Source organism: Papaver somniferum, unplaced genomic scaffold, assembly GCF_003573695.1.
Source record: "Papaver somniferum cultivar HN1 unplaced genomic scaffold, ASM357369v1 unplaced-scaffold_152, whole genome shotgun sequence".
NCBI lineage: Eukaryota > Viridiplantae > Streptophyta > Magnoliopsida > Ranunculales > Papaveraceae > Papaver > Papaver somniferum.
Window position 1 is genome coordinate 376,363 of NW_020624598.1, and position 12,710 is coordinate 389,072.

Below are 12,710 nucleotides of genomic sequence, written 5' to 3' on the forward strand. Positions count from 1 at the left end.
ATATGTTTGCATCTTCTTCCAGGGAGAATTGATATCGAAATATCATTATGTTGTCATCCTTATGCAAAACAAAAGAATAACAACAACCAACCTTTACCAGAGAAAGGTTGAAAATCAGTTTTTAACTATTGCAAGCAAAAGTTGAAAACCACCGAAACACATATGCTTTTATGGTAAACCAAAACCGATTCAACATATTGCGACTTTTTTACATATTTTTTAGAGAACTGCTTGGTCGAACTCGCATGCGTTGCTATCTCAAGCATGTTTGTCAATGTTAGTGATCAAAATTATAAGTCTTGATTTCTAGTCTACTATAGCTAAGTCTCCGACTAGGATAGAAAGTGTAGTTAAGCTCAAGAACTCCATGGCGATCATCATACAAGACGAAGAGCTACTCAAGGAACTGGTGGAACTTCGTCGACTAAAAGGTATGTGGAGACTTGAACTTATCTATCACTCAAAAGTCTATCTACTCTATCTCCTATCTTGAGACAAAAGTCATTTTGCTATATAGACTTTGATTATACACATTTGCTATTTCGAGCCGAGTTTATCTCGCTTATATATTTCTTGAAATATGTGTTGGTAAGCTTTCGCTTTGGCCAAGTTCATCTTTACCTAGTGAAGAATGTCATGTTATGTTTCAATCACTTGAAAATGGCTTTGATTAAAAATAGTTTGTGAATAACAACTATATAACGTCCTCTAAGAATGTTTCAATGATTGAAATGAGAGTTTAGATTATATAACCATTGTTGGATATAAACATTGTGTGGAAACGCATACATGTATAAGTCCTTATTCCTTGAACCAGAGTATGCTTACTTTGCTGCTCAGGAAAACCGAACAAGAGTCCGCGAACCCAGTCCACGTACTGACGGAGGTTCTCTTCCCGAGAAAATCTGCTGGAGTTTGTAAACTTGTTACAAGCTTATTCCGGGTATTTAAGTCCGCGTAAGTACGCGTACTTAGGTTGGTTATATCTAAAAATGATTATTCGTGAACTTATACTTATATTAACTAAGGAATCTAAGTTTGCAAACCGTGGCTATAAAGTTCATGAATCGATTCAAGAGAATCAAATCGTTTTTGCTTCGATTGTGTATTGTATACTTCTATAAGATCTAAGCAATTGAACAACTCTCTAACTAGTTCATTGGAGTCATTTGAACTAGTTATGGTGGAGAAGAATATGGTTAATATGAAAGTTCTCATATGGATAACCATTTGGTTAACTATTGTTGAACCAACAAATGTACATGTTTGGGTACGGTTACCCAAACCTAAAAACTTGCATTTCATTTGTGTGTCACAAGCTAAGTTTTCGATCTAACGGTTGAAAGATATTAGCTTGAATCTAATCAGGTTTTCATCTAATGGTGAATATTGACTGCTTTGTTACTCATCTAACATTGATTGCAACCCTGATTTGAAAGACTATATAAGGGAGAACTCTAGAAACTGGGAAACCTAATCCCCACACCTCCTGTGTGATACTAGTTGTATAAGATAGAGTCGATTCTCTTTTAACCTTAGGTTTCTACCGAAACACTGTAGGTTAACGACTTGAAGACTTCATTGGGATTGTGAAGCCATACCGATACTACTTTCTTGTAGCTGTGTGATCCGATCTTGCTGTTTCTATCGTATTGAGTACAATCGTAACGATTGGCTTGAGATTGATATATTCAATACGCAAGATATAAAAGTTGTCACAAACATCTTCGTCTCATCGTTTGTGATTCCACAATATCTTCTTTCAATGCGTCGATTAAGATTATTGTGAGGTGATTGATAATACTAGGATGTTCTTCGGGAATATAAGTCCGGGTTATCAATTTGTTCCTGTTCACCTTATTGATTTATCGAAAGACGGAACAAAACTCATAGGTATTTCTATGGGAGATATATTTATCTATTACCGTAGACTTTTTTGTGTGATACATATTTTTTTATTAAAGTCTTCGAATTTTGGTCGTAGCAACTCTTAGTTGTGGGTGAGATCACCTAAGGGAATCAAGTGCGTAGTATCCTGCTGGGATCAGAGACGTATGAGCATAACTGTACCTTGGATCAGTGTGAGATTGATTGGGGTTCTACTAAAGTCCAGACCAAAGTTAGTTTGTAGTAGGCTAGTGTCTATAGCGTCTTAATACAGTGTGTGTTCAATCTGGACTAGGTCCCGGGGTTTTTCTGCATTTGCGGTTTCCTCGTTAACAAAACTTCTGGTGTCTGTATTATTTCTTTTCCGCATTATATTATTTATCTTTTTAATTGAAATATCACAGGTTGTTCGTTTGAATCAATCAATTAGGAAATCCAACCTTTGGTTGTTGATTGAAATTGATTTATACTTGAACATTGGTCTTTGGTACCGTTCAAATGATTTCTCTTGTATTCAATTAGACTCGCAGATTTCTATTTGATTGAGTAAGTATTGAATCGAGAAATTGAGATATAACTCTTTGATATACTTTATTAATATTGAGTCTAGCTGATTCTCTTGAAAGTATATTGGAGTTAGTCCATACAGATTGCTAATTGAAATATTGGGTGTGGTTGTTATAACCCCGCTTTTTCAATATTGTATCTACCAGAACCCCTCATGATCCTTTGATAAAGCCTACCAACATGGGCTAGAACTTAATCCTGCTAAATCAAAAAGTCATCCAAACCATAAGGGTTCACAACATTATGAGATCGAATATCAAGGTAATAAAACCGAAATCAAACATCACATAAACATCCATAGCAATAATAAAGAATTCAAGCACATGCTATATATGTAAATCAAAAACTATCACAATAAAAATTATAAATCAAATAAATTTATTCATAATAGTTTTATTCATCATAGACTTAATACAATCATTGAAAGAAATCAAAAATCGATGTTTATTTTTCTAGATTAAGTATTACATCATATAACTTAATCACCAATGGTGCTCTTGTTGTTCACTGAGGTTTATTCAGTGTTCAAACTTTTGAAGCATGTCTCAAGAGACTTTTCAGCAACCACTTCCTGTTTTTCAAGTTCTTCAACTAGAACCTTGAGTTCAGCAAGAACTCCTCTTATTTGAATAATTCTTTCTTTGATCCAGTCTCGATGTTGAACGACCATAATGAGATTGGTTCTATGTTCTTCAGTTAAATCTTCCTCACTACCTTCATACGATGAAAGCATTATATCACAGGGTTGTGATATCGTAGGAGCATAATCGCACCTATTTATAGTCCCTTGTTTTCCTTTTTCAAGGTAACAACTCAAATATGAAAGTTTTTCTACACAAGAACCGAAACAAGAACCTATCCTAAACTTACAAAGCTACTATCGCAAGTTCTGAGAAGTCATAGAGTTAAGGTTAACTCACCTTTTGTTTTTATAGAGTTTAGAAAATCATCGAAAGATGCTTTCACATTGATGTCACTGGATATCTCTAGATCCTTTTTGAGTCTAAGCACTAGACTTTCATAGTTATCTTTGTCTAAGATTAAAACTGGATTGTTTTTCTTAGAATCTGTTTTAGATAACTTCCTTTTGGATACCTTCTCAGATTTTGGTATCAACTTGTAGGTGGATTTTGAATGAAGGTTCTTCATTTCTAGTGCCATTGCATCATTCCATCTAAAACATCAGATCTCATATCCCCTTTGATAAAGGTATCACCTTTTCTATTATTTTTCCTTTTGGAAAAGTTTCTTTTAGGATATGATTTTGAATTTTTGTAAAAATTCGTTTGTCTCACAGGATAATGATGATCTGAGAGGTTTTTGGAGATGACACTGTTCAATTCTTTAGATACAAATGATAGAGCATTTTGTATCTTTCGGATTTTACAATCCCGTTGCATATGACCTTTATCTCTACAATAATAACAATGTTTATTGAAAGGAACAAAGTTTTTAGTTTTACCTTTATGAGATGTTCGGCTACTATACTGGTCCTTGGTTGGAGTCTTCTTCTGACTGCTTCTGGAGATGGTTTCTGTTGGAATATCAATTGAGCACTTGGGTGTCTCAGACGTACAAGTTTGTTCAGGTGGATTTTCTGGGGTGAATGAGCTAACAGCCTTTACGAATTTTACTTCCTTGTTGATTGACAACGTACCAAATCCATCATATCCTAATCCACGATTATCTACATGACTTCTTCTCGCATCCAACATGGAAGATAAATTGATTGTGCTATCATTGAGTCTTCTTAGCCTTACAACTTCCTTTTCTAAGACCTTGATTCTTTCAAGAGCTTCAGCAAGTTGATCCTCAAAAGGATTTATTATGAGGAAATCTGACTCATGTTGTTCGTTACTCGTTGATTGTTGAGAATTAAACTTTGCTTCTAACTCAATAAGTTTCTTATTCAACAAGTAATGTTTCCTGTTGAGATTCTCAAACTCAAGAGTTTTTGAGTGTACACTTTCTTTGTAGTCTTTAAGTAGATATCTGGAATTCTGATATCCATAGAAGAAACCTGAAAATATTTTTCTTAGTTTCATATTTTCTCTGCTGAGAGGAGCAAGGAGTCCAATTACATCTGAGGAAGACAGTTTTTTTGTGGAGACTGCTCCTAGTACTGCGGAAAATTCAGATAGATCATCTTCAACATCTTGATCAATTTCTGAGTCACCATCTTCAGAAATCTCATCAAGTTGCTTTTGTAGGCAAGTTTGCCAATCACTAGAGTCTACATTATAGGGGTCAACATGTTCAGTAGATTCACAAAAGATGTTATCTTCATGTTCAGATTTTTCATCTTGACTTACGTTAACTGAATCACACATTAGATTCATTTTCTTATATGTTGGATCGCACCAAACACAGATTGTTAGATCTTTTAGTGTTAACCTGCTCTAATACCAATTGAAAAGGCGATGGTACCCAAACATACCTCAAGCTAAAACATTTCCTACCTATAAGTCCTTTCTCTGAAAGTGATTGTCTATGGACTAAGTCGAGACAATACAACTAATCGGTTCACACTTCATGTGATTGTCTATGGATATGAGATCGAGACAATACAACAACGAAGTATGTTTACTTGATAAGAGGTTAGGACTTAACCAAACACAATAGGATTACTATCAAGTAAATATGAATTAATGTTTGTGTAATTTACTTTAAATTATAATAACAACAACTATAATTGCGGAAAATAAAAGTAAATGACACAACAAGATTTTATTAACGAGGAAACCGCAAATGCAGAAAAACCCCGGGAGCTTGTCCAGAATTGAATACTCTCAGGATTAAGCCGCTACACAAAATTAGACCAACTTCGTTTAGTTGAGACCAAGCAACTAAATCTATAGTTCACCTAGTTTCGTCTGTATTCCCACGCCTCCAACTTATGAATAAGTCACGTACTTGGAACAATTCCTTTGGTTCGTATTCCAAATAGTAAAGGAACAACAAATCTGTTTGGTAGCAACTCTCTTCAACCAAGTGAAGTGAGTTCGACAAAGTCTCTTCTGTTTATCTCAATAAACTCCTTCGTAAGGTTCTTAGATCTATCTTATTCTCAACAACCAAAGGTAATTGTTAAGATTTTGCAATCAATACTTTTAATCACAAAGAATTATATTGATGCTGATCTACACAACTAATCAATCGAATCTACCACAAAGATAAACCGATTATAGTTGGATCCTCTATACCGAAACAAGTATTGTGCACACCAAAGATTATGAACCCCAAATCAGAAATCTTCAATATCTTCCTTGTCTTCAAATCTTCTTAGATCTTCAATAAACACCTGCATACAACAACTTGAATCTCTTGTGATCAATCACGCAAAAAACAGAGTCTGTTAGCAATGGATTATCACAAGATCGTCTTTAGAACTACAAACAGTCTAAAGATCCCTGTCGAAACTTCGATCTAGTTTGATTGAATCTTATATCAGAAGAGAAGATTCTCAAGCATAAACAAACTAGGTGGAATCAAAGTTCAACCACTGTTAGTCAATCAAATCAATCGAAAACAAAAGATAAACCGCAATTATCTAGTTTCCCACCAACGGTACTAATAGAGATTCTCAATCCCAAAGAAGACTTTAAACTGAGCGGCCGTAGGAGATTTGGCCTAATTAAGTTACTCTCCTCTCCGAATAGGAGGCTACACCAGTAACAACATAACCGAGGAAGTTTGCTGTCATGAAGGATTAGTTTGCTAGAAATGCAAACTTCAAGTATTTATAGACAAGGAATTTTGGACATAAGGAATTTCCAAAACCTAAAATATTCTCAAGATATGCAATATATTCCAAATTCGGTTTCCATAATTCCTGGAAATGCTCTGTCCAAAATAATGACCGAAAATCTCTTTGGAAAATCTTGAACTAGTAAATGCACATTACTAATTCTCATTTACCTAAAATAAAATTAAAAACCTTAAACAAAAGATTCTTAACTTATTTATGTTTCGATCCTGGGATTCTCTTCCTTTAGCTATTAAGGAATAACTTTGAATAATAAAAGATAAACATTACTGTACGTGTTCAAAGTATGTCGACATCCTTACTTTGTAAGTCCTCTTTCATACTTACAACCTTGAAACCGATTTGCCACACTTCCAAACAAGTTTAGAATTGGTTCATCTGACTTTCAAGAACTATGTGATTGATCAAGAACAATCAATTACAAATCATGGGTTTAACGGTTCTACCAAAACAAGTTTCAGTTCTACCTCCATGTGAGTACTGTGCATAGTCACACTTGCTTTCCAAAATTCGGTTGACTAGGTACTAGGATCGGTTCCCCACATATATACGGTATCTAACTTGTATGTGTTGCACATGTCCATAGGATCGGTTCCCCTTTGCCTAAAAACGTGTTGCACATGTCCATAGGATCGGTTCCCCTTTCTGCTACAAACTTGCTACAGCTCACACAAGGATCGATTCCCCTTTGTGATGTGTTGCACCTCTTACTAGGATCGGTTACCCTTTACCCAGAGTCGGTCATACACAAAATTATAAACTCGATCATATCATCTCAGGTGATTACTTAACATCGGTTTCACTAATAAAAGTCATACCAATACATAAATCGGGCCTTTGTGAATAGTTTTACAAGAACATAAACAAGTCATGAACGGTTATACTAAATCGCACATATTGGTTGTTCACAAGATATGCAATGAATAACAATACCAATAACGCCTGGCGATTTCCTTTTTGATTCACAAAACAAGTTTATGAACTTAATTTCTTAAAACACATGTAAAAACATTGTTTCCTAGGATGAAAGCCTCACCTCATACCCATACATAACCACAATAGCATTTAAACGATTATGTCGATGTCTTATCTACAAAGTTTAATGGTTAAGCAATAAACCTCGTATTGTATTCCTTAATACTATGTCTATCTAGAGTGTTCATGCTTCGCAGTTTTGTTTTCAATATGCATGACTTGAAAGATACGTTAGGGAATGAAACAATTCAAGTCAAATATCACTAACCTCAAGTGGAAGGATGATGTTGTTGTTGTAGCTTCTTACTTCTTCACTTCTTCAAGTCTTCGCAATACTTGTAATGTATCATATCCTAATACTTTCAAGCTAACCTATACGAATTTGACTCTAGTACATAATCAAGCGACTCTTAAAATGAGTTTTGATTCACTAAAATATGACAACTAAACTTGACATGCCAACACTTGGTGGGTTCAACCGAGCTATGCTCTAACAACAAGTTCGAAACCGAACCTTAAACTGTAGAGATCAACCCAAGTATTTGGGATTATCGTACAATGTATTCACTTTTAATTACAACTAAAACAATAATTATAATCGTGGAAAGTAAAAGTACAGAAACAACAAGATTTTGTTAACGGGGAAACACAAATGTAGAAAAACTCCGGGACCTAGTCCAGTTTTGAATTAATACTCTCATAATTAAGACGCTATATAAAGACAGTACCAACTGTGTATAGTTGAAACCAAGTAAACTACCCCTAGTTACCTAGTTTCCTCAGTATCCCGACGCCTACAACTAATCTGGCCAACACACGCGAATTCTAAGATAAAGTCCACTATCTTGAGTTGTTTTAGCCTCTCTGAAGACTTTAAGTACCCAAACCTTTCGATCATCTTCTAAATAGTAAAGGACTAATCTGTTAGGTTTCCACTATCCTATCTCAGGAAGTTAATCAGAGATATATTGCTGAGTGTGGCAAAGGATTTTATGTGTAAATCAATTTCTTCTTTGTCGGGTTTAGATCTTCCAAGATCTGAATTAACAACTTAACCAGATCAAATCAAACATAACTACCAGATTTGGATACTGAAGAGTACCACCAAATGATAGCTTGTTGGTCTAAATACGACTAGCAATAACAAGTCTATCAAAAAATATACTAGATCTAGTCGGATCCCAGCCGATCAAGTTTGTGCACGAAGCAAATCACAAAGATACAAAACCAACAATAAAAATAGGGTTTGAGAAGTAATTGGAGATGTAATTGATAAACATGGAAGACGAAATTTCTAGGGTTCGCTATTGTTATTGATAAAATGGAAGTCTGGTGATGAACAATAGGTTCTAGTGATTAGAATCGATGGCCAATTATAGGGATTGTGATGGATTTAATATTACGTCAAGAAGAATTCAAGATTTGATTCAAGAATTTAAGATTGATCGTTGAGTCCAAAACATGCTCGGTTTGAAGGCACAAAAATGGCAGAGAAGCAAGCAACAGAAGATGTAAATTGGACGAAATTCGTAGGCATGGTTCTTTTTAGGTTTAGGTTTTATTAGTCAGGTATAAAGTTTGATAGAAGTATTTTCCACGCCAATGACGTAACTTAACGTCCAATTAAGTATCCGGTGTAAACAAAGTTTAAGGAATTATTTAGGCGCAAACTCTTATATTAGTCTTGTCTACCCACGTTATTGCTAACGGTGTTACAAACGGACAGTTAAATATCGGGTGTAAATGAAGTGTAATCCAAAATTTAATGTCCCAACCAATAGAGTCTCGTCAAGTGTCCCTCCAGATTCACTAATGCCCAAAATTTTTATCTAATTTAATTTGAGGGGTGTCACACTCACCGTGCGACGTGGGAGGTCATATGACTTAGCATTTTAAAGGAGTGGATATAATCTATATATACCATTTCCAATATTCATTACAGCCACATCACTACAAAGTTCCCACAATAACAACCAACACTTTCAGTTCTTTCATTCAACATTTTTATGACTACTTCTTAACAGGATTAACACCAACTAAAAAACCAGTATCTTTACATCAAAACACCGTCACCTAGCAATCCGCTCCAATCAGCTCAACTGCATAACCGCCAATCCCATTTATTGCAACCATTTGAGCTAGTAAAAAAACAACCATGAGATATTCATTCTCTCTGCAAGATCCTAAACATTCATCTATAACTACCATTACAACACCTTCCCCAATACACACAGTAATGGCATAAACCTCTCCACCCATTCAATCAAGTTCTTGAGATACTCTCATCCACAATAACATCAGGACCAAATCTCCATACCTGCACCAGTTCATCTCAATCAATACACAAATGAAAAGGCGAGGGTACCCAAATATACCTCAAGCTAAAACTTTTCCTACCTATAAGTCCTTTCACCGAAAGTGATTATCTATGCACTGAGTCGAGACAATAAAACTAATCGGTTCACACTTCGTATGATCGTCTATGGATACGAGATCGAGACAATACAACAACGAAGTATGTTACTTGATAAAAAGGTTCAGACTTAACCAAACACAATAGGATTCACTTATCAAGTAAATAGGAATCAACTTTTGTGTAATTTACTTTAGTTATAATAAAAAAATTATAATGCGGAAATATAAAGTAAATGACACAATAATATTTTGTTAACGAGGAAACCGCAAATGCAGAAAAACCCCGGGACCTTGTCCAGAATTGAATACTCTCAGGATTAAGCCGCTACACAAAATTAAATCTAACTTCGTATAATTGAGACCAAGCAACTAAACCTATAGTTCACCTAGTTCTGTCTGTATTCCCACGCCTCCGACCTTAGTCACGTACTTGGAACAATTCCTTTGGTTCGTATTCCAAACAATAAAGGAACAACAAATCTGTTTGGTATCAACTCTATTCAACCAAGTGATATGAATCGGACAAAGGCTCTTCTGTTTATCTTAACATAAACTCCTTCGTCAGGTTATTAGATCTATCTTATATTCAATTACCTAAGTAATCGTTTAAGATTAAGCCAACAACACTATTAATCCAAAGAATTGTGTTGATGCCGATCTATTCAATTAATCAATCCAATCTATCACAAGGATAAACCGATTATTAATTGGATCCTCTTTTACCGAAACAAGTATTTTGCACACCAAAGATTATGAACCCACAAATCAGAAATCTTCAATATCTTCTTCGTCTTCAAATCTTCTTAGATCTTCAATAATAACCTGCACACAATCACTTGAATCTCTTGTGATCAATCACGCACAGAACGGAGTCTGTTAACAATGGATTATCACAATATCGTCTTTAGAACTAACAACAGTTTAAAGATCCCTGTCGAAACTCTGAACTAGTTTGAGTGAATCTTATATCAGAAGAGAAGATTCTCAAGCATAAACAAACTAGGTGAAATAAAAGTTCAACCAACATTAGTCAATCAAATCAATGAAAACAAAAGATAAACCACAATTATCTAGTTTCCCACCAACGGTACACGCTAGAGATTCTCAATCCCAAAGAAGACCTTAAATCGAGCGGTCGTAAGAGATTTCTCCTAATTAGGTTACTCTCCTCTCTGAATAGGCGGCTACACCAGTAACAATACAACAAAGAGGAAGCTTGTTGTTATGAAGGATTAGTTTGCTAGAAAGGCAAACTTCAAGTATTTATAGACGAGGAAGTTTGGACACCAAGTAATTTCCAAAACCGAAAATATTCTCAAGATATTCATTAAAGCACAAATTCGGTTTTCATAATTATCGGAAATGCTCTGTCCAAAAATAATGATTGAAATCTCTCGGAAAATCTCTAATTAGTAAATGCACATTACTAATTCTTATTTTCCTACAAAATGAAGTTAAATACCTTAATTAAAAGATTCTTAACTTATTTATGTTTCGATCCTGGGATTCTATTCCCTTAGCTATTAAGGAATAACTTTGAACAATTAAAGAAATAAACATTCATAGCACGTGTTCAAAGTATGTCGACATCTTTACTTTGTAAGTTCTGTTTCACACTTACAACCTTGAAACCGATTTGCCACACTTCCAAACAAGTTTAGAATTGGTTCATCTGACTTTCAAGAACTATGCGATTGATCAAATAACATTCAATCACAATCATGGGTTTATCGGTTCTACCAAAACAAGTTTCGGTTCTACCTTCCATGTGAGTATTGTGCATAGTCACACTATCTTTCCAAAATTCGGTTGACTGGGTACTAGGATCGGTTCCCCACATATATATGGTATCTAACTTATATGTGTTGCACATGTCCATAGGATCGGTTCCCCTTTGCCTAAAAACGTGTTGCACATGTTCATAGGATCGGTTCCCCTTTCTGCTATAAACCTTGTTGCACCTCATACAAGGATCGGTTCCCCTTTGTGATGTACTGCACCTCTTACTAGGATCGGTTCCCTTTTCCTATATTTGGTCAGACATAAAATTACAAACCCGATCATATCATCTCAGGTGATTACTTAAGATCGGTTTCACTAATAAAAGTCATACCAATACATAAGTCAGGCCTTTGTGAATAGTTCAACCAAGAACACAAACAAGTCGTGAACGGTTATACTCAATCACACATATTGGTTGTTCCTAAGATATGCAATGAATAACAAAACCAATAACGCCTGACAATTTCCTTTTCGGTTCACAAACAAGTTATGAACTTACTTCCTTAGAACACGTGTAAAACATTGTTCCCTGGGATGAAATCCTCACCTCATACCCATACATAATCACAATAGCATTCAAATGATTATGGAAATGTTTTATCTACAAAGTTTAATGGTTAAGCAATAAACCTCGTATTGTATTCCTTAATACTATGTCTATCTAGAGTTAAAATATGCTTCGCAGTTTTGTTTTCAATATGCACGACTTGAAAGATACGTTAGGGAATGAAACGGTTCAAGTCAAATATCACTAACCTCAAGTGGAAGGATGATTGTTGTCGTTGTACCTCCTTGCTTCTTCACATCTTCAAGACTTCGCAATACTTGTAATGTCTCATATCCTAATACTTTCAAGCTAACCTATACGAAGTTGACTCTAGTACATAATCAAGCGACTCTTAACATGAGTTTTGATTCACTAAAATATGACAACCAAACTTGACATACCAACGCTTGATGGGTTCAACCGAGCAATGCTCTAATAACAACAACCTTCATTATCATCCTCGATTCAATGAAACAACCACCATCATCTTCTTAATTAACAGAAGAACTAAACCCTTGTTTTTAATAACAACTTCAATCATCGATTCTAAGCTAGTCTTTTACCTTACATCCTAATTCGTATCAAACCCATCTCTAATCAATCTTCTATACCCTCAATTTCATATCCTTCGTCTGTAATTCAAAACAATCCAACTCAAAGTAATCCACTTCAAGATCAATCCTAACCAATAACATCTACTCTGTATTAATCAACTCAACCACCAGAATCATCTCCCCTGTTTCTACTCATCGAAAATCCTCAAGAAAAAAC